Source organism: Lissotriton vulgaris, chromosome 3_1 (assembly GCF_964263255.1).
Source record: "Lissotriton vulgaris chromosome 3_1, aLisVul1.2, whole genome shotgun sequence".
Lineage (NCBI taxonomy): Eukaryota > Metazoa > Chordata > Amphibia > Caudata > Salamandridae > Lissotriton > Lissotriton vulgaris.
Window position 1 is genome coordinate 730,335,424 of NC_141689.1, and position 24,062 is coordinate 730,359,485.

A 24,062-nucleotide genomic window follows, 5' to 3' on the forward strand; every position below is an offset into this window, starting at 1 on the left:
TCGCCAGGAACTGTTTCATACCCCTGACTTTGGCTAGCCTTTGTAGCTTAGAAAAGTGAACTGATGTCACCAGAAAGGATATTAACCAAAATACCTTTGTACAGCATGCTCATAAGACCCTAAAGTCTGTATTCTTTTAATTCTCAATAAGTAAAAAAGAATAAATGTGTGTCAACAAATACTGCAATGTTGTACCAACATTAACATAAACTAAAAGCAGGTTACCTTTGTTTGGGTATTTCGCAATGGTAACACGTACGTCAAGTCAATAAAGTAAATGTCAAATGCCCACAATTATAAATGAATGCTGTAGTGAAGTAGCTTAGCAATGTATCACATGCTATGTAGATACGTATGCTATTGAAGACAGTCAGAAATAAATATTTAGGAGGATTGACAAATGACCTCTACAGCATAAATTAATACATAACATTTGAAACATTTCTAATACACTTTAGTACAGATCAAAAACATGTTCACATTTGACTCCGAAATATTTCTATTTATTTGAAGTTTGTTGTATCTTTGTGAAAATGTTTCACTAAACATGCTGGCTTTCACAGTAATCGAAAATTTGCAGACGTTTACTGTAATCAATCATATGTAGAACATCACAATAATCATTACATACAATGAGTCATATAGAACAATTACTTCAAAGATTCAAATGTTAATAACAATATGAAAAATTACACCTTGATGCATTTCAACATTTGCTTAATGGGTCATACCTTTGGCCTGATTCTGAGTTTTCCTGATGGTATACTCCTACCTATATGTGATGGAACATTCCATCTTCCAAAATACCTTAAATTTTCTCAAGTTTTCCTCATTGATTTTTCATCTGTACATGACAAAGGACATTGAGAAATGCTTTTTGGGTATGTGTTACTCTGGCACCAATGTGTACATATTCCTATCTGTGTTTCATCAAACATTGTATGCCTATCAAAATTATTTATCCAAAAACAGACTGTCTTACAAACTCATTTGTGAAAGAGTAAGACATCATGCTAATTTGTCACTTTTACCCTGTATGAAACAGCGTTTCTGATTCTTAACATAATTTGGATAAGTTTTGATTCCAAAATGTAGCCCTCACTAGTCATTTTGGATCACATGCTCACTGGTTTGTGTAGAATTCGAACTTACTAATGTGACATTTGGTATATACACTGTATCATAAGTGCCTACCTAGTGTACTCTATCACATGTAATAAGGCTACCATTACATCATCCACAACAGTGAAGGAGCATCACACCAGACAATATAAAGACTATTGGCATGTCTGGTACAACTTTCCCTCTAGACATCAAAGAACCTGATGTATATGTGGAGTTTAGGCAGCCATGTGTCTGCTTAGAACGTTCCTTTGATAGTGAATAGGAATCAGGAGGGATCCTTTCCAAAAAATGTATAAATAAAGCATATCATCATACACATTGCACAAAAGGTACACCTTCAAGAACACTTCTTGTGCGTTGGACATGGGTCACCCTTAAAGTTGATGGGAAAAATCCTGCCTGTAACAAACAGTTTGCCATGTAAAACTCTGATAACAACTTACCCTCTAGTTGCTGCTTTTGGGCTCTCAACTGCCCATCAAGCTCCGGATAGGTCTCCGCACAAATGCGAGCCATTAGGGGCGGGGGGTCAGGGTGCAGTGCACGTGTTTCCCACATTGGGAAGACAGACTGAGCTGGACTTCAGTTGACTTTCTGGTCCAGCATCAACTTTCTGTTTGTCTGTATTGAAAAGAATTCTACTAGCATGACTCATAAGTTAGCATACAACATGTGTATTTTCACATGTCGACCAAAACCAATATCTTAATACAAACTTTTGCAGTGACCTGTTGACAACCCTCATCCCATGTCATGGTCTAAACTCACCAATCGAAGGCTGTGACATCATCTAGCCCATGGAGCTCCTACATATTCTGTAATGTGGCCTACTTCTGATTGGTGCAAAAGATAATGAACTACTGAAGGCTAAACATAAATACTTAAGGCAAAGAGAATAGTGGCCCCTATGAGTAAGGGGCCTGCAGTTTGACCAGGACACACTTTAAATTGGGAGTAAAATGTTATGAAGTGTTACCTCAAGAAGTTAGGTTAACTCTCCCTTTCAACTATCGTCCATTTAAAAGCATTCAGTGGCATATTTTTAAACACACCTCAAAATTTGACCTGGCAAGGATATATGTTTATGAAAGATGTACCTCAGTGCTTCAGTTGTTTGTCCCTGTGACTCAGCCCCAGCCTGGCACATTATTCTGACTGAGCCCTGCTCATTGTCAGGCCTTATTATCTGCAACCTAATGATCATGATGTCACATGAATACAACCTTCCCTTAACTTTTACATGAAAAGATTACCTTGTTCCCATCTAATAAATGACCTCAAGGCTGTGTGCTACTATGAAGCATTCAGGGAGCTACTGGTAGCCCCCATACACCTGTTTGGAGGGCACTGATCTAGGCTGAGTGATTTTGGGAAGATAGACATACCAACATCATTTTCATTTGGTGTATACAAAACATTATTTTATGTACAGTTAGGATTTAATGTGTTTTCTAATTTAGATGATGTGAGTTTTTAATGTGGAACATGTATTCCAAACATATAGATAGATATATCTCTACAAACACACCAATTAGAATCTAGGCCTTCACTAATGTTGTTGTTTTTTAACACTGTAAAGTGATTAGAAATCCCCAACATCATTGTTCTTTGTAAGGAAGTAGAATTTATGGCACTTATCATCCCTAACTAAACTTCACATTTTGGAACTCAAAGGGACATTGTAGCTTGTGCTAATATAAAAAAAACAGTTAGGCAGATTCCCATATACATTTCATACATGTACCTCGTCCTCTGGTGAGCCATAGAGCTGGCCATGCAGGGAGAGGACCTTCTATGTCAGCAACTCCAGCTCTTCTTGCGAGAAGGAAGAGCCCCTCTCACCTGCTCGACCTGGCATCATAGCTCACAGCAGCAAAAGTGAAGGAGGTCTTAATGGTAGCAGTGTTAGGAGGCAAATGAGCTTTTTTCCCAGCCGCTGTGTATATGCATGTGATGTACGCTATTGTCAACGTTAGCCTATCTGTCTCTCGTGGAGTTTACCGCCCACTACGCGGTCAACTTCCACCATTCCATTTTGATTCTAAATGTCCTATTAGCGAGGTCAGACACCCGCCATTTCAGAAGTTCAAAATAGAATAATTGTGACTGTTGTGTGTGTAGCCACCACTCAAAATAAGGGCTAGTTTGTTAACATACTCAAACTTTGCTGTGCAGTCATTCTTTCAAAAATAAACATTTATATGTAGAGCGTTACTGTGCTGAAAATCGATATTAGTGTTGTGTTGTTACACCTCAGTTAACAGTATTTTTGAAGGATTTTGTTAAAAGAAAATGTGTAAATAATACATTTGAAATATATTATTTACACATTTCATTATTTATTTTAGGCCATAAATGTAATTTGTGAAGAATAAAGAACAAAAAGGAAATATTTTATTAAAATATGTAGTTAAACCATATATATGTTTTACAAATACATGCCTTTAGTGTTAAATATCAAACATGATGCTGTGGAAAATGTTCAAATGTTTTACTAATGCAGACATATTAACCCTGTGAGAGTGAGGAGATGACAGCCTCAGGTATACCGCCCATTCCCAGACCTTGCCATCATGGAAGAAATGAATAAAATCAAGACGTTCAGATTGAATAGGAAAACTATACTGGACTTCTGTCAGCAACTGGATCTTCAGCCTCACAACAGAAATCCCACATCTATTTCTCCAATTGTCAGACTCATGGCAGTACTTTATTTTGTGGCTAAAGTATGCTTCCAATACACTGTGGCAGTATCTGGTGACAGTAACAACCAACTTCCAGTGGTTTGCTACAAGAAGGTATATCTTCAATGATGAGACAGATCAACAACTTCATCCAATTTCCTTGGCAGCAGGATTTAGACAAATGTGAAGGGGGACTTTTATGATTTGTGTAGCCTACCTCATGTGGTTGGAACAACTGATCGCACACATATTGCCTTAGTGCCACCAGACTCCACAGAACAGGTCTATCAGAATTGGGAACAATTCCATTTAATCAACATAAGCATTGTCTGCTCAACGGATTTGTACATCACAAGCATCTGTGAGCTTTTCCCCTGCTCTGCCCATGATTCATTTGTCCTACGGAACAGCTCCATACCCCTGCAAATGCCAAAACTTGGACCTGAGAGGGCCTGGCTTTTTGGTTGGTACAATCTCCAATAATATTGTTTTGGGAATTTCTAGTTGAATGATTTCAAACGGTGTTATATTTTTTGCCACTTTTTTGTATTCTATCTAGAAGACTCAGCGTGTCCCAACTGACTATAGTTGTTGGCACTGCTGAGGAATCCAACAATGCCACAGGAAGTCCGCTTCAATGAGGCACATGGAAGAACACGACGGCCAGTAGATTGGCTTTCAGGCTGGACAAAACTGGTGGAGCCCTCCTCTACTCACCCGATAAGTTGTGCACAAACATTGTGGGCTGCTGTATGCTTTACAGCATCGCGTGCGACGGAACATCCCTTACATCGCAGAGCATCGAGACCATGAATAGCCACATGGTGAGGATCCTGGAATGCCAAATGAAGATGATAGCGGTGAAGAGGAAGGAGTTGACTTACATAAAGATGTCATTTGCAAGTTCTTATGAATGTAAGTATATCTTTACATATTATCACTTTCACCATTACACCAACTATTGATGTGATGAAGAGAGAAGTATGTGGTGGTAATTTGTTAGGAAGGGCAAGCTAAGGGAAATTCAGGCCAGCGGTGTTTAGTGATCAAAGTTTTGACACATTAACTGTGTTCAGTTACATTGTTTATCTGTGATTGTTTTGTGAAATTGTGTCCTCCTGAAGTTGACTTTGTAATGTGTCTGTTAGGTTTGATTGGTAATCTTTTTGTTTTGATCTGTTTTAGGTTTCGTCACCATGCCATCTTCATTTGGACATTTCAGAGTTGTGTCATTTGCAGGTACATGATGCTGTTTTGAAGTCCAAAGGGACCATGGGTTGATACTGGGACAGACAGACACACACAGATATTGGGTGTACAAATCTCACACCAAGGCATCTTGCACTGTGATTGAATTGAAGGTTTTAAGATTATATTTGGACGTTTTCGCTGTCGTGTGTTTGAACTAAGGCAATATGTGTGCCATCCTTAGCTCAAACCACATGTGGTAGTGGAGCCAAATTATGCTAATCTCCCTTCACTTTGGCAAAATTCCTATTGTGTGTAAGGTGTATGTTGCTGTTGATGTGCCCCATCATTGTAGGACATACACTCTGTGGTACACCACTGAAACTTGGTTATAACATGCCGCAAGATATTGGAACAGTGGAGTGGAATAATCCTGTGTCTACTAAATGTAAGACTGCCATGTTATTGGTGTAACTGATGAGGAATTCCCTATGTGAGACGGAAGATCTGGCTCAAGATAATGACATGAGCCAATGATAATTTAACTATTCAATCTGATTTTTTCGGACATATCCCCTTCTTCCATGTTGGCATGGTCTGGAACTGGAAATGTGAAAACTGGAACTGAGTATTAGTGTCATGTAATAATTGTTATGTTAGTGAAAATGTTGACAAATATTTGTAAAATGGAATAAACATAGTAGTAGATGATTAAATGGTATATATTTTTAGAAGTTATGGTTGGGAACTTTAGAAAAACATTACATATTTGCAAAATATTTTTGTTTACACAATCCTTTGATTTTTGTCATTGTAAAGTTATGATGGAGGGAAACAAATGCATTGATAGAATTGAGATATACAGCACTAGTCTGAGTTTTTGAGTTGTGAATTTATTGAACTAAATGTGAAGAAATTAAACAGGGTGAAAATGAAAAAGCAAACCAAACCAGAAAGTGATGAAGCCAGTCATGCTGAATGAAACCATAGCTGAAGAGCCACACTTGTTTGAAGTCCAAATTCCAAAGTTACGACTGGTAACAGAAAGAAAATGTGATCAGAAGTAGCCCACAGAGTGAATGGTAGTCACACACTGAAGGAAATAAGAGTAGGGGTTTCTCGCTGGTGGTGGCAGAGGTCTTGCTATCGTCACCTACTGATAATCTAGGTGGACTTTCCCTCCTGTGGGTGAGTGCGGGGATAAACAGTTGCACAATCTGGGGTGGCTGCAGGTGGTTCTTCTGGTGGCAGGGCCTCCATTCCTGTGGCATAGGACCACATAAAGGGGTAGATGGTGCTTGGAAAGCCCTGCACATATGGGTGTAAATGTCCTACATCACCCCAGTCAGGGACCCCATATTGGAGTTGTGAGCCCCCATCTGATAATTGAGCTCCCTCTACAACTGCATCATCTTCCGGAGCTCAGTGAGTACCTGGTCCATCATGTCTTGGGACTGATGACAGGCTCCCAAGACTAGGTCGATGGTGGTATGGGTGAGATTGACCCCAGTGATCTCACTATGCTTCCCCACAGAATCCCTTCTATGAACCCTAACCCCACTACCCTGTGTTCTTAGCCCATTATGCCCCATCCAACTGGGTCCTGGGTGAGCTGATGCTGGTGGTGCTGAGCTGCCACCATCACCCGGAACTGGGGGGCACATAATTGGTGTTATAGTGGTAGGAACACAGGAAGGGGAGGTTTCAGTTAGCTGAGATGTTACCGCTGGAGTGTGGGCCCAGTGAGACTCACTGGAGCCGTCTACCCAATCTGATAAGATGGTCCAGGATCCTCATTGTCATCTAGATTACCAGGAGCATTGTCCTCACAGAAGGCTTGATCCTGGGCTGGAGTGGAGGTCTGTTCAGTAGCAGAATCCTGGCCACAGGCTCTGGCAGTTGGACCTATTGCGAAATTGAGAACATTTTTATTAGTAAAAGTGTAAGTTATAAATCCAAATCTATTGAGGCAAACAATGTAGATACCTAAAAGAAAAAAAGGTAGAGATTATTATGATGATAGCTTTCAGTGGTATTGAACATATTACCTTACTGTTTTGCTATTCAAACAGTACAACTTCAAATAAGCAGGTAATAAGGTGTCCTCAAATGTTCATGAAGTGATTAGGAAGTATACCTAACATCTCCCAACCATTCAACCCAACATAGTGGAGAGGTGAAATGTGTAATTGACAATTCCAATGCCTATGTGACTTCAAAACAGACATTTACACAACTTGGATGGATGTTTGGCATTAGTCATTATGTGAACAGTGCATAGTAAATTTTTGCAATTCCCACGATTATTCAGCATAGTTATTTTCATACCTTCCAATTTTTAGGTCAACACAGTTTGATTTGTGAAACTCATGATATCAATTCAATTGGTTGAGAACAGGACAACATTCAGAAAACAACACAAACTATTTTCAGAAGAGAGCATCGAATAGCAATTGATCACTACATGGCACTTAACCATATGTGGAAATTTGTTAGACAAAAGAGAAAGAACAATATAATATAGAAATATTCTTTTGAGAAAACATAAACAGGGCATCATGATAGTAGTAGTCATTTCAAAGACAACTCCCCAACACTTGCAAAATGATTAGTGGAACGTACCTGTGGAAAATATGCAATACAAATTGGACAGACACCTACATTATGATACACAAAGGGGTAATGGGTTATTTGTTGTGCTTACACTTACAGGCACCATACCATCATGTGACATGTAATGGAGATTGACATCTGTAATCTTAGATGCAACACCATACATTTACACAAACAATCCAATTCATCTGATACTGATACTTTGAGGTAATATTTTAGGAAAATATGTGCAGAATATACTGGCAACAGCTGAGTTAAGAACAACCAGGACACTGAGGTTTAGTGAAACTTTGTAAAGTATAACTTACCAGACTCCATTTTATCAGGTATTCCTGTCAAGGCTTCAGGATGTAGGATCTGTAAGACCTTCTCCTTCCAGGCCATGAGTTGTAAGGGGGCCGGGGAGAACCATAACCAGTTCCCCGGGACCTCCATGGGACACTTTGAGGCCAGGGAATGCACACTACCACACAGGTCATTCCACCTCTTCCTAATTTCCTCCTGTGTGCACAGGTTCTTTGCTACCGCATTCACTTGGTCAAATATTCTTGCCCACATTTGCCTCTTCAGGGATTGGGGTGTATTTTGGATTTGGGCTCCAAACAATTGTGACTCTACTCTTATGATTTCATCCAGCATGACTGACAATTCTCCTTCGGTTAAACAGGAATTTTTGGGCCCTGGCATTTTGCAAAGAAATGTGATGAAATAAAAAATGTTATCACAAGGAAATAAATGAAAGAAGACAAAGGGACAATAAATAGGGCAAAGAAACAAAATATCCTTATTTAACTGGCAAAAGTTCTGCTAGAATATGTTGTGGTACAGAGGAATGGCAAACGATAGTGGTCTGTGCCAGTGGCCCTCCACCGCAACAACATTTGAAGTTGTAATATGGCATACAGGCCACCGCAAGTCTGGCGATCTTACCACTACCAGACTCATAATCAGCCCCATGGACTTTACAGACCATGCTGTGCAGGAACTGTTTTGGGAGTCCCCATTGCGATGCCCATTTTCTGAGGCACTGCTGTGGTAATGTAAAAAAAAAGCCCCCCCAGACACGAGAAACACTTGTAATCTGGCAGGCACCCCGACCATGTGGTTGGTGGCGGCGGGGTAGACCCGGCGCCACACTGCCAAACTTGTAAACAAGCCCTTAGTGTCCTACACCTCCCCTAAATTCAATTGGAGTGAGAATAGCAAATGTGACCTCTTTAGTATACTATCCAAGATCTCCTCTGAGTTGGTTTAGGTTGGAGTGTGACTAATATCCAACACCTCTCTGAGTTGGTTTAGAGTGTAGTGGGAATAGTAAATGTCACCCCTTTAGTATCCAGCATCTTCTCTGAGTTTGTTTAGATTTGAGTGGAAATAGTAAATATCACCCCTCTAGTGTCCAGCACCTTCCCTAATTGGTTTAAATTTGGAGTGGGAATGGTTAGTGTTACCCGTTTAGAGTCCAACACCTTCCCCGCATTGGTTTAGATTGGAATGGGAATAGTTAATGTTACCCTTTTAGTGTCCAACACCTTCTTTGAGTCAGTTTAGATTGGAGTGAGCATTATTAATGTTACCCATTTATTGTCCAACACCTTCTTTGAGTCGGTTTATATTGGAGTGGGAATCCTAAATGTCACCCCTTTAGTGTCCAACATTTTCTACAATTTAGTTTAGATTGGAGTGGGAATTGAAATTATCACCCCTTTAGTTTTTAAAATGTTCCCCAAATTTAGTATATTAAACAGATTTCACACATCTTTTTACAAATCAAATTTTGACAATTTAAGTTTACTGTATAATTAAAATTTTGTGAATATATTTGTAAAATAAAATATTAGAAATTTTGAAATGAAATAAAGTAATATTTTTTTAATTAAAAAAAGACTTAATACTTGTTTGCATAGCATGTATTTTGACATGTTATTTTACATTCAATATCATTTTTTTACATTTATTTAACTATTTGTACATAGATTTTTGATTTTTTTAACATATTCATTATTGGTATATATTTAATAATTGAATATATTTTAAACTGGTATTTAATTTCTACTTTACAATTTTTGGAACAAATATGAAACCTTTGTAATAATTTTTAAGTTTTTTAACATATATTAATTATTTTACTGTTTTTTTTCTTGATTTCTATGGGAAGATAGCCTTTTTTTTCATTTGGAAGCAATACTTTTTTACCGTTGAACACTACTTTGTATTCTATTGGTATAATTTTGGTTTATATTTACAAGAGGCAAGTCGTGGTTAGGTGCTGCTGTTCTTTGGGCTAAAACGCGAAAACAAAGAACTCTGCCTGGTACCTTCAAACGGTGGACTAAATCACCTCACTTTAAGGATGCTCAAAAGAGAGTCATCTAGGAGTAATCATACAAGCACATATATTTATACATATTGCTAACACTAATTCAAAAGCAACAAACAATCAATAAGCAGCAAATCAAAATACTGCAATTATTTATAGAAAAACATTCTTATTCATTATAATCATATTTAAATAGATGTGAATAACCATAAGTATATGCACATAACAACAAGTATCTCAGACACATATATGTCATTAAAAAAACCTTTTACATGCTATGAAAGGACAAAAATACACAACCCCTACACACTCAACTCATAAACCGTAGCATTCACACCTCAGTCATTCACTCTCTGACACAAAAACAAAAATCACAGAACACATAGCAGAACAAAGACATATGAACAATAGGACAGAAAACCTCACAGATAAGGTCAGAAAAATACAACAGTATAACTGAAAGAGGGAGTTATTCATACCTCAATAATAACATATATATTCATTCTCAATCTGTTTGGGTTTATTATAAACTTTTTAAATTAGATTTCCTTATTTTTCAGGATTCTGTAGCAATTATATTTTTTAAATCTTTTTTTCAGGTATTTTTATGGAACCTTCAGACTTATGATTGCTTCGAAGTATTTTGATTGGATTGCTAATATGTTTGCATTTTGTTTTTGGGTTTTTTGTATTTGTTTAATTACGTTTTGGTGGATTACTATTTTTTATTATGTGGATTAGGAGAGATATGCAGCTACAAAACAGTAAGGCCCTCATTCTGATGGTGGGCAGAACACCTCTGACAGGGCGTCGGTGGTGGTCCACCCGCAATCTAGTGTATCGGTCTGACTGCAGCATTACAATGGAGCCAATTCGACCGCAGAGGTCGGGGGTAGGACCTCCAGCTCTGACAGGCTCAAAGATCCTGTCAGGACGGCTGTCGGATTAATATGCACTACAATGGAGAAGGTGCCTGCACAGGCACCTCCGTAGAGATTAGGATATCCCTTTCTCAATGCCTGTTCATGGAGGTTCTACTGTCATGAATAGGCAGACCTAAATAGACTTTGGGGGCCCAAAGCAGAGCCGCCGTACCTTGTGGGCCACTGCTTAGTCACCTAGGGGGCACATGTAGTGCCCCCTACATACCCATGCACCGTGTGCCAGGCACCACATGGTGACTGGCACACGGTGCATGGATGTGTAGAAAATGCATATTTATAGTGCGGTGTGTGCTGCCGTCCTTTTACTGGGCCACATCACAGGCCGCACTAGAAAAATGCATTTTACGACTGCCTGCTTAACATTCATATCCTAATAGGGCGGACGGAACTTCCGACTCTTTGTCAGACAGTTCCTGCCTGGCGTCCGTCTGGCATCGTATTTAGGCTCTAAGTTTTATAAACATTTTTGTTGTGGGTGGGAAATCTGATATTAACTTGCTTATCTTATGTTTATGTTATTATTATGTGGTATTGGTTAAATTATGTGTTGTATTTATTTGAAGTCATTGAGTTTTTTTAAAAGATGGTTTGTTGCTTAGTATTATGTATATTTTTCGTGTATTTATATTTATTTTTTGTTATATCAGTGAATGATAATTTGCTATTTTTTTATATTTTTTTACTGGTGTAATAAAATATATTATTATTAAAAATATATATATTTAGTTTATTGTGTTAAGTGTTTCTTGTTGTTTTTGTGGTCTAGGAAGGGTTAATATGTATTTTAGAGGATATATTTGGCTATTACTTCTATGTGGTCTAGTCCTTTGTTATTTATGGATATTTTGACTTTGCTTTGTAGTATCGCATACATTTTTTTTTGATAATCAACTTTATTGGATTTACAACAACAAGGAAAATTCATAGGTCGCAGTTCAATAATCATTGGAGAGATCATGATGGGGCTGAATGCTGACATAGAGAGGGGCGGTTCATCAGGATTTAGCATGGCAGTCCATGTATTAATTACAGTAGTACCTGGAATAAAGGAACAGCAGATCATCATGGTGGCATCATATTAAACCATTTACCCCACACTTTGCTGAATAAGTCAGGACATCCCCGGGCCTCGAACACGGCCTCCTCCTGGATCCCACACCAGTCCACTCCCCTCCTTCATCTCCGCACCGTAGGCGCCTTGGCCTGGGACCAATGCGCTGCTATGTCTCTCTTGGCCACCGCCACAGCTGTCCCCAAAAGGCGCGTATCCACCCTGGACCCATCCAAGCTATCAAACACCCCCAACAACATACGTATGAGATCATGGGGAACCTCCCATCTCAGGGCCTGCGTAAGCTCAGGCTCGGCCCCCCTCCTGAACGGCGCCAGCGCGGGACAGCAATTAACCATTTGATAGAAATCGGCGGGGGCGACGGCACATCGTGGGCACGTTGGAGAGGGCTTCAACCGGGCGCGAAAGAGACGTGCCGGGGTGAGGTAAGCTGAGTGGAGGTAGTACAGTTGTACCAGGCGTAACTTGGAGGACGTGGCCAGGGTTCTAGGCGCCATGAGGGCGTCCCTCCAATCCGCCTCTTCTAGGGGGCCCAGCCAACCCTCCCATCGAGCCTGAAGCTGATCCAAAGAAGCGGGCCATTGTTTACCAGGGACCGGTATATGCGGGACACTCCCCCCGCCCTAGGTTCCCCATCATCACCTAGGGCTCCAGCGGGCTGAACTCTGGAAGGTAGACAGGAGGTGAGACATGCATGTAAAGGGCGTGTCTGAGTTGCAGGTATCTGTAGAGCTGGGAGGGAGGAAGGGCGTGGCGCTGCTGCAGGTCAGCGAAGGAGCGGATGTGGTCCCCCACCCAAACGTCTCCGAGCACCGAGACCCGGATGAGGTCCCATCGCCAGAACCCCTGCAGGGACGAAACCTCCAGCACCCAAGACCCATGCCAAAGTGGCGTTTGCCGAGTGAGCTTCCGGTCCCACCCCACGTGGCATAGGGCCATGCGCCAGGCCAGGAACACCGTCCTGGTGACCGGGGCCATAGCCTGTGGCACTGGGCTACCATACAAAAACGCCTGGATCAGCGGGAAATCCAACATACTGAGTTCCACACGATAGGCAGGGTCGGACCAGCCTCCTGCGTACCAGTCGTGGATGACAATGAGTTTCGTGGCCAGGTAGTAGAGGTGGAGATTGGTCACCCCCATCGAAGGGGGGGATACAACAGTGTGCCAGGGATAAGCGCGATCTTCCTCCTCCCCAGAGAAACCGGGTGAGAACGCCATCGAGCTCGCGAAACCAACTACCCGGGAGATGGATAGGAGTGTTCTGCAGTATCTAAAGGAAACGGCAGAGGACCATCATTTTGAATAGCGCGCTTCTGCCCAGAAGATTTAGAGGGAGGGCCTGCCACCTCTTGTGGTCTGCCTTCATCCTGACGGCCAAGGGTGTAACATTCAAGGCCCACTCGAGCTCCGGTAGAAGAGCTACCCAGACGCCAAGGTACTTGACTGAATGTTTCCTAAGGGGGATATCCGACTGCCAGTCGAAGCATTCCCTGGAGGGATGCAGTGGGACCAGAGTGGAGTTCGCCGTATTGTGGCAGAGCCCAGAGACCTGCTCAAAAGCGGAGAGAACCTCCAGACACCTGGGGTCAGAATAATCTGGGTCCACCAGGTATAGCAGAACGTCGTCTGCATATAGGGCTATATTTTCCATCTGTCTCGAGTCCCAGGCCCAACCCCGGATGAGCGGATCCTGCCGGATGGTCGCCGCCAGGGGTTCCATCGCTAACACGAATAAGAGGGGTGAAAGAGGGCACCCCTGACGCGTGCCCCTCCGGATCGGGAAGGCCTCAGAAAGCTCTCCATTAATGAGCACGTGGGCTCTGAGATTAGTGTAGAGGACTTTGATCAGATGGCGGAACGAGGGACCAAAACCCATCCTGTTCAGCACATCCTGCAGATAATCCCAGTTCACCGTGTCGAAGGCCTTCTCGAAGTCTATAAAAAGCAGCACTAGGTACGGAGTTAGCCGATCGCGGTGGGCTAGAGCCAGGTGAGGATGGCGGATGCAGTGGCGAGTGCCTCTAGCAGGCATGAACCCACACTGGTCAGGGTGGACCAGGTCATGCAGGAGGGGTCGGAGTCTCTGAGCCAAGTCAGTGGCAAAGAGCTTGATCTCCGTGTTGATCAGTGAGATCTGACGGTAGTCTGACCAACCCAAGGAGGGCGGTTGTCTTCTTTGGAATAACCACTATCGTGGCCACGTCCGATTCAGGTGGGAATGTGCCTGTCTCCGCCACGTGACGGAAGAGGTCCAGCAAGTGGGGGGCCAGGACATCCCGAAAGGCCGTGTAGTACTCCTGAGGGTTTCCATCGGGACCGGGCGTTCTACTGGGGTATAAAAGCGAGATGGCATCCTGGATTTCCTTCAGGGTGAAGGGACGTTCTAGAGTGTCGGGGGTCTCCTGAGGGAGACAAGGCAGTCGGGTATCAGTCCCGTCCAGCCAAGCAGCCAGAGGGGCGCCCGGGGAGCGACCAGTATAGAGGGTCGCGTAGAAGGTAGCAAAAGTTTGCGCAATGGCCGCGGACGTCACCTAGAGGGCCCCGGTGTCTGATCGGACCTCAGTGATATTACGGTTGACTCTGGGGTAGGACACAAGGTTGTGGAGAAGCTTACCATTCTTGTCCCCCCAGCCATAAACGCGAGCCACCGACAGGCGCCAGAGCATCTCAGCTGATTCCAACGAGATCCGATGGATCTCCTCGCTAACTGCTGCCAGTTGCTGGGAGTAATCCCCCCGATCGCCAGAGAATTGAGCAGCTTCCAACTGTGCCGCCCGGGATTCCAGCTGCGCAAGCTGGGTCGTTTGCTCCGAATGCTTCGCGTGGACCAACCCTCTAGCCACTCCATGGACCACGGCCTTGCCCGCCTCCCACAGCGTCCCCGGCAAAGGAACCGTGCCCGCATTGGTGGAAAAATAGTGACTCAGCTCCTGACCAAGTGACTCCACTAGCTCCGAGTCCTGCAAGAACCAGGCATTCAGTCGCCAAATTGCCTGTGGAGCCGACGGAGGAAAGCCTAACCTAAGGGTGCAGGGAGAGTGGTCTGAGATCCCTCTGGGCAGTATCGCAGCTCCAGAAACCAGCTGGCAGTCTGTGGCCGGCATCAGGAGAAGATCAATTCGGGAGTGGCTATGGTGGGCTGCAGATGTGTGGGTGTACTGTTCTCCACGGGGTTGCAAACCCGCCACACGTCGCAGAGACCCAGGGTCATGGACCAGCTTGAGATGATCTTAGGGGAGGTGACACGGGCCTCGGACGGGGTCCCCGTCGGATCGCGCAGGAGCTGCCAAACGGCATTGAAATCTCCCCCAACTACCGTAATCCCCTGCAGGAGGGAGGAGACCATGTGTGTAAGATGGTGAAGTGTCAGAGGCAGGAGTGCCGGGGGATGTAAAGACTTAGGAGGCTCAAGGGGTGCCCTTCTATGGTGCCCGAAACTACCACATAACGGCCCTATACATCCGTCTCGGCTTTAGCCAGGGTAAAGGGAAGGCCTTTCCGGAGTAAAATAGCCACCCCTGGGATCCCCGTGTGAAGCCAGAGTGCCAGACCCTGTCGAATCCGTATTGAGCTAAGAAGTTGCATTGTGTGCCTAGGAGGTGTGTCTCTTGGAGGAAGAGGATGTCCGGTGCATGGCGGTGAGCAGCGCGGAGGACAGCCGTACGTTTGATGCGGTATAGGAAGCTATTAACATTCCAGGAGAGGATGTGGATAGGTCCAGTGAGAGTGTCCGTCATCGGAGGTAATGGAATGTGGATGGATGGAGAGGTGCATGGGACCCCACCCAGCCGGACGAGGGTACCTACCCAAATGCAGGCTCAAAAAAGGGGTCATGGAAATTGGTGGTCAGCTCGCCAACTGTGAAAACCATTGAAGGAGGAAGCATGACTGCCATATGCCGCCCCCGATGGCAGCCCGAAGGCGGACAAAAATAACAAACTGGTAGAAGGTGTGATCTACATGTCAGCTGTGGACCCATCTGCGAGACATAGCTATCAAGGAGAACTGCGACCAGCGGCCCGTAGGAGGCTAAACAAAACAAGCTGTTGAGGAACAATGGTCCCCCGTCCCTCCCGTCCCCCCCAACGTCCCCCAACCTACACTTCGGAAGTGGAAGCATCTGTCGCCCCAAAACCCCAACATCTAACTACCCCACCAAGAGTTAATTTGCTATTCTAAAATGATTAGCAATTAGCAACAGTCAATCAGGAGTGTGGCTAAGGTGGATCCCCCTCCATGTATACGGATGCATGCCCACAATAACAAAAGATGGAGTGCATATCAAAGAGACACAGTATGATACAGATTCAGAATGGATATGAAACAGTAATTACTGGCCAGATCATCTGGAGAAGCATGGGGAAGGCCCTATCCGTATGGCCGGAGAAGGCTCGACACATCAGGTCCCAAGGGCAGAGTGGAGGTAAGTCACACCGCCTCCTCTCCACCGGAGCCGTGGATCACAGGGCTTCCATACAGGTCTGAGTCCGACATGGCCCTCCGTCGAGTGACGTCCGAACATTGGACTCTGCCCAGGTCGATAATTGAAGACACCTGGGTGGGGGAAGAAGCCCTCTGACTTGGGTTCGGAGTTGGGGAGTGTCGGGGCCGAGCCCCCGGTGACTGAGATGTCCCTCCCCGGCGGTCTTCTGGATCCAGTTTGGCGCCACTGCATCCTGGGCATCTCCTGGCTGTGCTGGGTCACCGTTTTCCGGCCATGGGAGGGGGCAGTACGAGATAGGAGGGGCCACTCCTCCGTTAGCCAAGTCCATGCCGCCTGTGATGTATCAAAGAAGAAGGTCTTGTCCTGGAAAAACACCTTAAGGCGATTCGGAAAAAGAAGTCCATAGCGGAAGCCCATGGGCCTGAGTTTCTGTTTGACCTCGTCGTAAGACCGGCGTTGAGTTTGTACCTCTCTGGAGTAATCCGGGAAGACCATAATTTTGGAGTTCTGGAAGTGCAGTGGACCCAGTGCCCTGGCGGCCTCCAGGATCGCGTCCCTGTCCTGGAAGTTAAAAATACAGAGGATAATGGGGCGAGCGGGAGCTCCAGGAGGGGGTTTGGGAGCAAGGGAGCGGTGAGCTCGCTCCACAGCAAACCAGGGGGAGAGTTTCTCCTTGGGGATCCACGACCGGACCCACGCCTCGATGAAGGTATCCGTACGCCCCTTCTCCACTCCCACCGGAAAGCCCAGGAGGCGCAGGTTGTTTCTCCGGGCCCTGTTTTCTGCATCTTCAGCTCTTCGATGCAGCTCCACGGTCTGCAACTGCAGGCGGGCCCCCTGGGATTTGAGAGTACCCACGTCGTCCTCCACCTTGGAAAGACAGGACTCTGCCTCAGTAATAGGGGCCGTTGCGCTGCGGAGATCCTGCCGAATCAGTGCCACATTGACCCTCACCTCCCCAATATTGGTTTCCACCGAGGCCTGGGAGGCACTGATTGCCTGCAGGATTGTGGAGAGATCTCCCCCCGCCGCCCCAGGCGCGACCATAGATCCGACCGCTGGCTCGCGATCAGGCTTGATATATTGGTCCAGTGTTGTTTGGGTGGAGGAGGTGGTGGCCGGAATAGCGCAGTTTCTGCCCATGATTCCGAAAAGGCAGATGTAGGCTCGTGACGGGGGGAGAAGGAGGGACGCCCCCGCGCCACTGTTGCGGCCCCACGCCACACGATGTGGTGGCCGATTCTCTTCCCACTCCCCTGGCAAAGGGGGGCAGCCGCTCCCCAAGGCAACCCCACTCTACAGTGCAATGGCGGCCCTCGGGCGGTCCTGGCTGGTTCACAGCGCCAGGGCATCCCACAGTCCACAGCTGCAAGATCCTAGGCTTCTAATAGAGAGGAAGGGGGGACAGGAACCCACGTACGCCACCCAACACAGCAGCCGATCTGCCCCAGTCGCAGTGCACCCCTCGGCCCGCAGTTACTGGATAATGATAGGCCTCTCAGACCACTGGGTCAAAACAAAGCGGGAAGCCCGCCGGGTCCCCACAGTCGGGCTCTCAGGCCCCTCGGCCCCAGGGCAGGTAAGGAAGAAGGGCCACGTCGCGAAAGTCTTTGCTGCCAGCAAGTCAGTGCCGTCACCGCCATACGGTAAGACCTGGGCCAGCCGCCCCTCCCCCCGTGGTCCCCCAGCCCCCGCCTCCCCCGCACCCTCGCGGCAACAGGGGACATGAGGAGTCACTGTGGGCTAAAGGGGGGAAGAGCGCCACAGCGGGGGCAATATTACGGCCCGATGGGGGCCCTCGCGGGATCCAGGGCAATGTCAGACCCCAGGGCCGGTCCGACCAGCCGTCAGCTTCACCACACACAGAGTACCGCCTTCGGCTGCGGTCGCAGTCCCACAGCCCGCGTCACCGTGGCCCGGCACGGCCGCCGAAGGGTTCAGGGAAGCAGAGGCCCGCACTGCAACCCCCCGCCTCCTAACCTCCTGTAAATGCAGCGTCGGACTTCTCTGGCTCCCGGCCCCCTCACAGGCACTTCGTCAACTACATCACCGGGGCTCGGCAATCCCTTCTGTGCCCCCAAGGCGGCGGGGATCGAGCCCGTATTCCCGGGCGAACCCAGGCCCAGACACGGCCCAGTAAGCAGGAACGTCACTCCCGGCGCTGATCAGCCGCACTCTCCTCCGCGTGTCTCCGTCTTTGGGGGGGGGGGGGCACGAGTGCCGATGCGGTCCAAAGCGCCGCCGCCTCACTCCGGAGCCGACCCACACTCCTCCGCAGGCCCGAGAGCAAAAAGGGGAAGATCACACGCCCAGGCCGCCACCGAACGGGCCGCAGGGCGGTAGGGCAGATGAAGGCAGCTCGGGCTCCCGGCCGCGAGATCAGGCCTAGAGAGCCGCCATTTTAGAGAAAGAAAGCCGCCCAGAGCAGAGCAAAGGGCCCGCAAGGACAGCAAAGGCATCAGGCAGGTGCCCAGAAGGATCGAGGTGAAGCAGGTAGGATGTATGATGTGGCCCCGGGACTCTGGGGCATCGATGTCTGAAGAAACTGGGCAGATGCAAGGCGGATGACGGAGGGGGTCCGGAACACTCTTAGAATGCAACAGCCATCTTGACGCCTCAAGCCACGCCCCATCGCATACATTTTTAAGTTTATTTATTAAGTTTAGTGACAATTTCAGTAATAGGTTGTTCTATTTTCTGTATCTTTGCACTGTTTGTAATTCTTCAATAAATTTATATAATGTGGGGGGCGTGGCTTGAGGCATTAAGATGGTGAGGGCCGGGCCGGACTGATCTGACGGGCTACCCGGCGCCGAGGGAAACCCGCTGGAGGAGCTGCAGGGCGTGGAGTAGAGCCGGTGTTGCGTGGCTGGACTGTGCTGGCTCGGGTGTGCCTGACGCCGACTGGAGGTGTGGGCCTGCCCGGTCGTAGAGAGACTGTGGTGTGGGGCCCCCGGTGGAGTGTGTTGAGGCTGGGGGTCCGTGCCGGGCCGCCTGCCCTGGGCCTGTTCCAGGCAGCCTGGGCCAAGCATGTGTGCTCCCGCGAGGTGCTGCCCTGGTGAGCGGGCCGCCCTCTCGGGTCGGGGGGCCATCGTGCAGGAGGTGGCTGGACATCAGTGGGCCCTCATTGGTTTGACGAGAGCCACACCCGAGGACTTCCTTCCCTCTTGGGCTGTGGATGTTGTTATGCCCTACGCCATTTTGGAGGCGGGGAGCGGGAGTGTGCGGACCTGCAGGTCTCAGTGGGGGGGGTGATTAGAGTGGACTCTGGTTGCTTGGTGCTCCCCGGGGGGCTGGGACGCTGTGCCGCGGACCTCGGCCCCGGACACCTAGGTCGCGGTGTGCCCATCTTCTGGGGCTCGAGAGTCTGGCAGATGGCCCGGGCGAACTACGGTGGCGGCCCATCTCTCCCCACCGTCTTCACAGCGGAGCATCGAGCCGCGGTTCGGTGCGCCCCCCCTTCTCTTCCCTCCCCCCCTTCTCTCCCCCTTGGGCGCCTGGAGTTTTGCTGTTGGCTGCCGTTGAGTGTGTCCTGAGGACTGGAGGGTCTTCGGGGGTCCGGGTGGGGTGTGTGGGAAGAGGGTTCGGCCACTATATCGGGTGGCGGGGACGCCGGCTGGTCCCTACCTCTCCTCCCCTTGAACGCACTAGTCGACCTTCCTGGGGACCATGGGTAGGTCTTGTGCCACTCAAGCCCCCGCTCCCACAACCCAAACTACAATGGAGCAGTTTACTAAGTCGGATCGGGCCCATGTGGCGGACCTTCGGCCATCCCTGGCCTCGACGGGGGAGACCTCTCAACCATACTTAGGCTGTGGGGTTTTAGGTTTAAACCTATAATAACTGATAAAACCCCACTGAAAGAAAAATAGCCCTCACCGGTGAAAACATATAAACACTGAAAAAACACCTGCACAACCACAAACTAAATGCCATTCAAAGAAAGGAAAAAGAAAGTGAAAGAGTAATTTTGTTCTTACTGAAGGGGTCAATAAGATGTAACTTTGTTATAGAAGCTAGCAGTAAGAAAGACTGGCTAACATTATTCTGCTTGAGTTTTGTTCTTTAGGGATATCACTAAAATATTGTTTCTTCTTCCTTTTACTTTTTTTAGTTTTATGGCCTTTGGTCTAAAGATGCAGGGTTTAGTTTCATGTTTTAGGTCTAGTTTAATTATTTTATAAACTGTAGAGAATCAGGACATATCAAACTCATATTTGATATTTTGGCTGCATTTGATTCTTTCACTGATAGGTAAAATGGCTAGTTTCATAAAAATCTTTCCTAATATGTGTAATCACATTTACCCATAGAGAATGGGTAAAAACCCTTAATACATCAGACCATAGTTTCTAGTGGGTCAGTATTGATAGTAGGTGAATTGCCAACACCTTAGGCTTTAAGCATTAAATGCAAGGTATAGTGACAAGTATATATATCACCAAGCATCTGGGATAGTGGTGAAAACGTGACAACAGACTTTTGGAAAACATGGAACGCAGTGTCACTTCTTATGCTCTGCAAAAAAGGTTCTTTCCAAGTTCAACAAAGATTGGAGTGATATTGTTTGTATTTGCAGTGATTCAGCTACGTATATAAAACATTTGTGTGATGACATGTCAAAATTGATACCCGAGCTGAAGTGAAGAGATCTTTGCCACTTGTTAGATGGTATGCTGAAAGCATCTTTACAATCTTCAGAGTTAATGAGGGATGCTATTGACTTTTTAGTCCATTCTGGAGCACTGTTTTCTTATGCCCAGGAACTAAAACGCAAATATTTATCATTTTGTGCTTTATGTGGCATCAAAGAAAGAGTCATCCCAACTGCGTCCCTTAGCTGACGGTTCTCAGCCCAAGGGGCTATGAATGCTGAGAGGGCCTTTTCACAAGAGTTTACATGGGAAGGAAAGTGCGAGCGCACATGACCAAAGACTCACTGAAGAAGTATTGTATGGTGTACTACAATAAGATTAATTTGCAAAAATCTCTTTGGACCTCATATACACTATACGTTCACTGTCTATATGCCATGTTCTTTCAGTGCAGAAAGCAAGCAATGATAAAAGCAAAACGTTCCATAAACACCGGAAAAACTCTTTTTCTGTTGTTTTTAGTGGCGTGAAAATGTGTAACCACTGATAACAACTGTTTTTTAAAATATTGAAAACACTGAAAAAACCCCACCAGAATTTACCAAAAATAGAAACTGAAAACAGGACAGCCTAACCATACTACAGGCGATTAGCACGTCGCAGGCTTCTGTAGAAAGTAATATAGGAGAGGTGCGGGTGGACGTGGCCTTAATTCGCCAAGACCTCTGTAAGGCCACGGCAGGCATCACGGAGGCAGAGACCTGTATCTCTACGGTGGAGGATGGCGTGGGTATCCTCAAACCCCAGGTGGACAGTCTTCAGACGCAGACCTCGGAGTTGCACAGTAGGGCCTAAGATGCCGAAAATAGGGCGCGTCGAAACAACCTGCGCCTCCTGCATTTTCCGGAGAGAGCGGAGAAGGATCGTACTGCCACCTTTATAGAGACCTGGATCTGCTCCTGGATGCCCAAAGAGAAACTTTCCCCCTGGTTCGCGATGGAGTGGGCCCATCGTTCTCTTGCTCCTAAACCTCCACCGGGAGACCCTGCTTGTCCCATCATCCTTAAAATCTTCAACTTCCGGGACAGAGACGCTATACTGGGGGCTGCCAGGGAGCTGGGACCGCTGCACTTCCAGAACTCCAAAATGATGGTCTTTCCGGATTTCTCCAGGGAAGTGCAAACACAACACCGATCCTACGATGAACTCAAACAAAAACTCAGGGCGATGGGCCTTCGCTATGGGCTCCTCTTCCCGGCCTGGCTCAAAGTGATCTTCCAGGGAAAGACATTCTTCTTTGACTCCGGCTGCGTGGACCTGGCTCACGGAGGAGCGGCCCCTCCTGCCGAGGGCTGCCCTCTCTCCTGCCCGGAGGGCCCCGACGCAGCCAAACCAGGTTGCACCTAAGTCCCAGCGGCGCCGGACAGGGTCTCGGAGGCCAGGCGGCCGCCGGGGGGGGGGTTCCCGGTCGCCGGAGGCGCAGTCCTGGTGCTCGCCGGTCCAGACCCCGGGGCGGGGATCCACCTCCCCCCACCTGGCTTCCTCCTTGATCGACCTGGGCAGCGTCCCCAGGCCCAGTGAAACTCTGCAACGGGCCATGTTGGACTCTGACCTGCCTTGGAGCCCTGTGATCTGTGGATCTGGTGTGGAGGAAGGAATATGATCGACACCACTTGCAGCGCCCGAGGTTCCACCTTCGGGCTTCATAACAATGGGGCTGCTCCTGACCTCACGAACATGCTCCTACTGGGCTCTACTGTTTGGTCTGGTTGGGTACTGACCTTTAGTGCAGTTCTGGGTTGTTGCACTCTATTTGTCACATGATCGTCATTCTTTGCTTTTAGCTGTTAGCATTACATCCGAATACATGGAGGGGGGTCCGACTCAGCCATGTCCTTAATTTGGTTGTTGCTAACCGTTTTAGATTAGCAATTCGCCTCTTTGTGGGGTGTTGGTGGTTTTGCAATATTTAGGGCGACAGATGCTTCCTTTTTTGAAGTGTAGGGTGGTGGGAGTTGGGGGGCGAGGGAGGGGGGGAGATCGTTGTCTCGCGACAGTTTGTTATTTTTAGCCGCCTACGGGCCGCTGTGTTTCGTTCCCATTGGTAGCCACGCGTTCGTACATGCTTCCACAGTCGACATACACATCACTCCTTCTTCTAGCTTTCTCTTTAGGCCACGGGTCTGGGTAGGTGTTTCCCTTAGACCGAACATGGTCTCCCGCTTGCATCCGCACCATTCACATCTCACCTCTCTAAATGTCTTACACTTTTAATTGACCTCTCCAAATCCTCTCCTGGAATGTAAATGCTCCTCAGTGGCACGTATTTATGGATGGGGGGACAAAAATGGCAAACTTCTCCACAACCTAGTGTCCTACCCCAGAGCTAACCGTATCATCCCGGAGTTTCAGACGGTCACAGGGTCCCGCCAGGTGACGTCATTGGACATTGCGCAAACTTTTGCGAGCTATTATGCGTCCTTACACGCCGCTCACCCTCCCTACGCCTCCCTGACTGGTTTGCTGGAGGAGACCGGTACCCAGCTGTCATGTCTCACCAGGAGACCGCTGATACCTTGGATCACCCTTTCACCCCGGAAGAAATTCACGGGGCAAGTTCCCTGTTGAATCCAGGCAGGACGCCCGGACCTGACGGGTTCTCCCAGCAGTATTACGCCACCTTCCGAGATGACCTGGTCCCCCACTTGGTGGAGCTCTTCCACCAAGTGGTTGAGGAGGGGTCCTTCCCGTCTGAATCCAATGTGGCTACCATTGTGGTCATTCTGAAGACGCAGCCGCCCTCTTTGGAGTGCGCAGATAATCGCCCAATCTCACTGATCAACATAGAGATCAAGATCTTCTCTACTGTGTTAGCTCAGCGACTCTGCCCTTCCTGCAGGACTTGGTCCATCCTGACCAATGTGGGTTCATGCCCGCCAGGGGCACCCATCACTGTATTCGCCGCCTCCACCTGGCCATGGCCCACCGTCACCAACTGGCCCTGTATCTGGCATTGCTTTTCGTCGACTTCGAGAAAGCCTTTGATACGGTGGACTGGAGGTACCTTAAGGATG

General features: G+C 47.2%; 1 protein-coding gene across 4 annotated transcripts in view; it reads right to left on the minus strand.

Annotated features, from left to right (window-relative positions):
- The window catches only part of TICAM2 (TIR domain containing adaptor molecule 2), a 118,752-nt gene that overhangs the window by 8,016 nt on the left and 86,674 nt on the right, over positions 1 to 24,062 (minus strand). Inside the window, exon 3 of one of the 4 annotated variants that reach the window (XR_015309304.1) lies at positions 1,569 to 1,746. The exons of 2 other annotated variants lie outside the window; for them this stretch is intronic. The gene's annotated coding sequence lies outside the window, so the exon portion shown is untranslated. Of the gene's footprint in view, positions 1 to 1,568; positions 1,747 to 6,763; positions 6,903 to 24,062 lie in introns of those variants that run through there. One more of the 4 variants, XR_015309305.1, reaches the window with a different exon arrangement.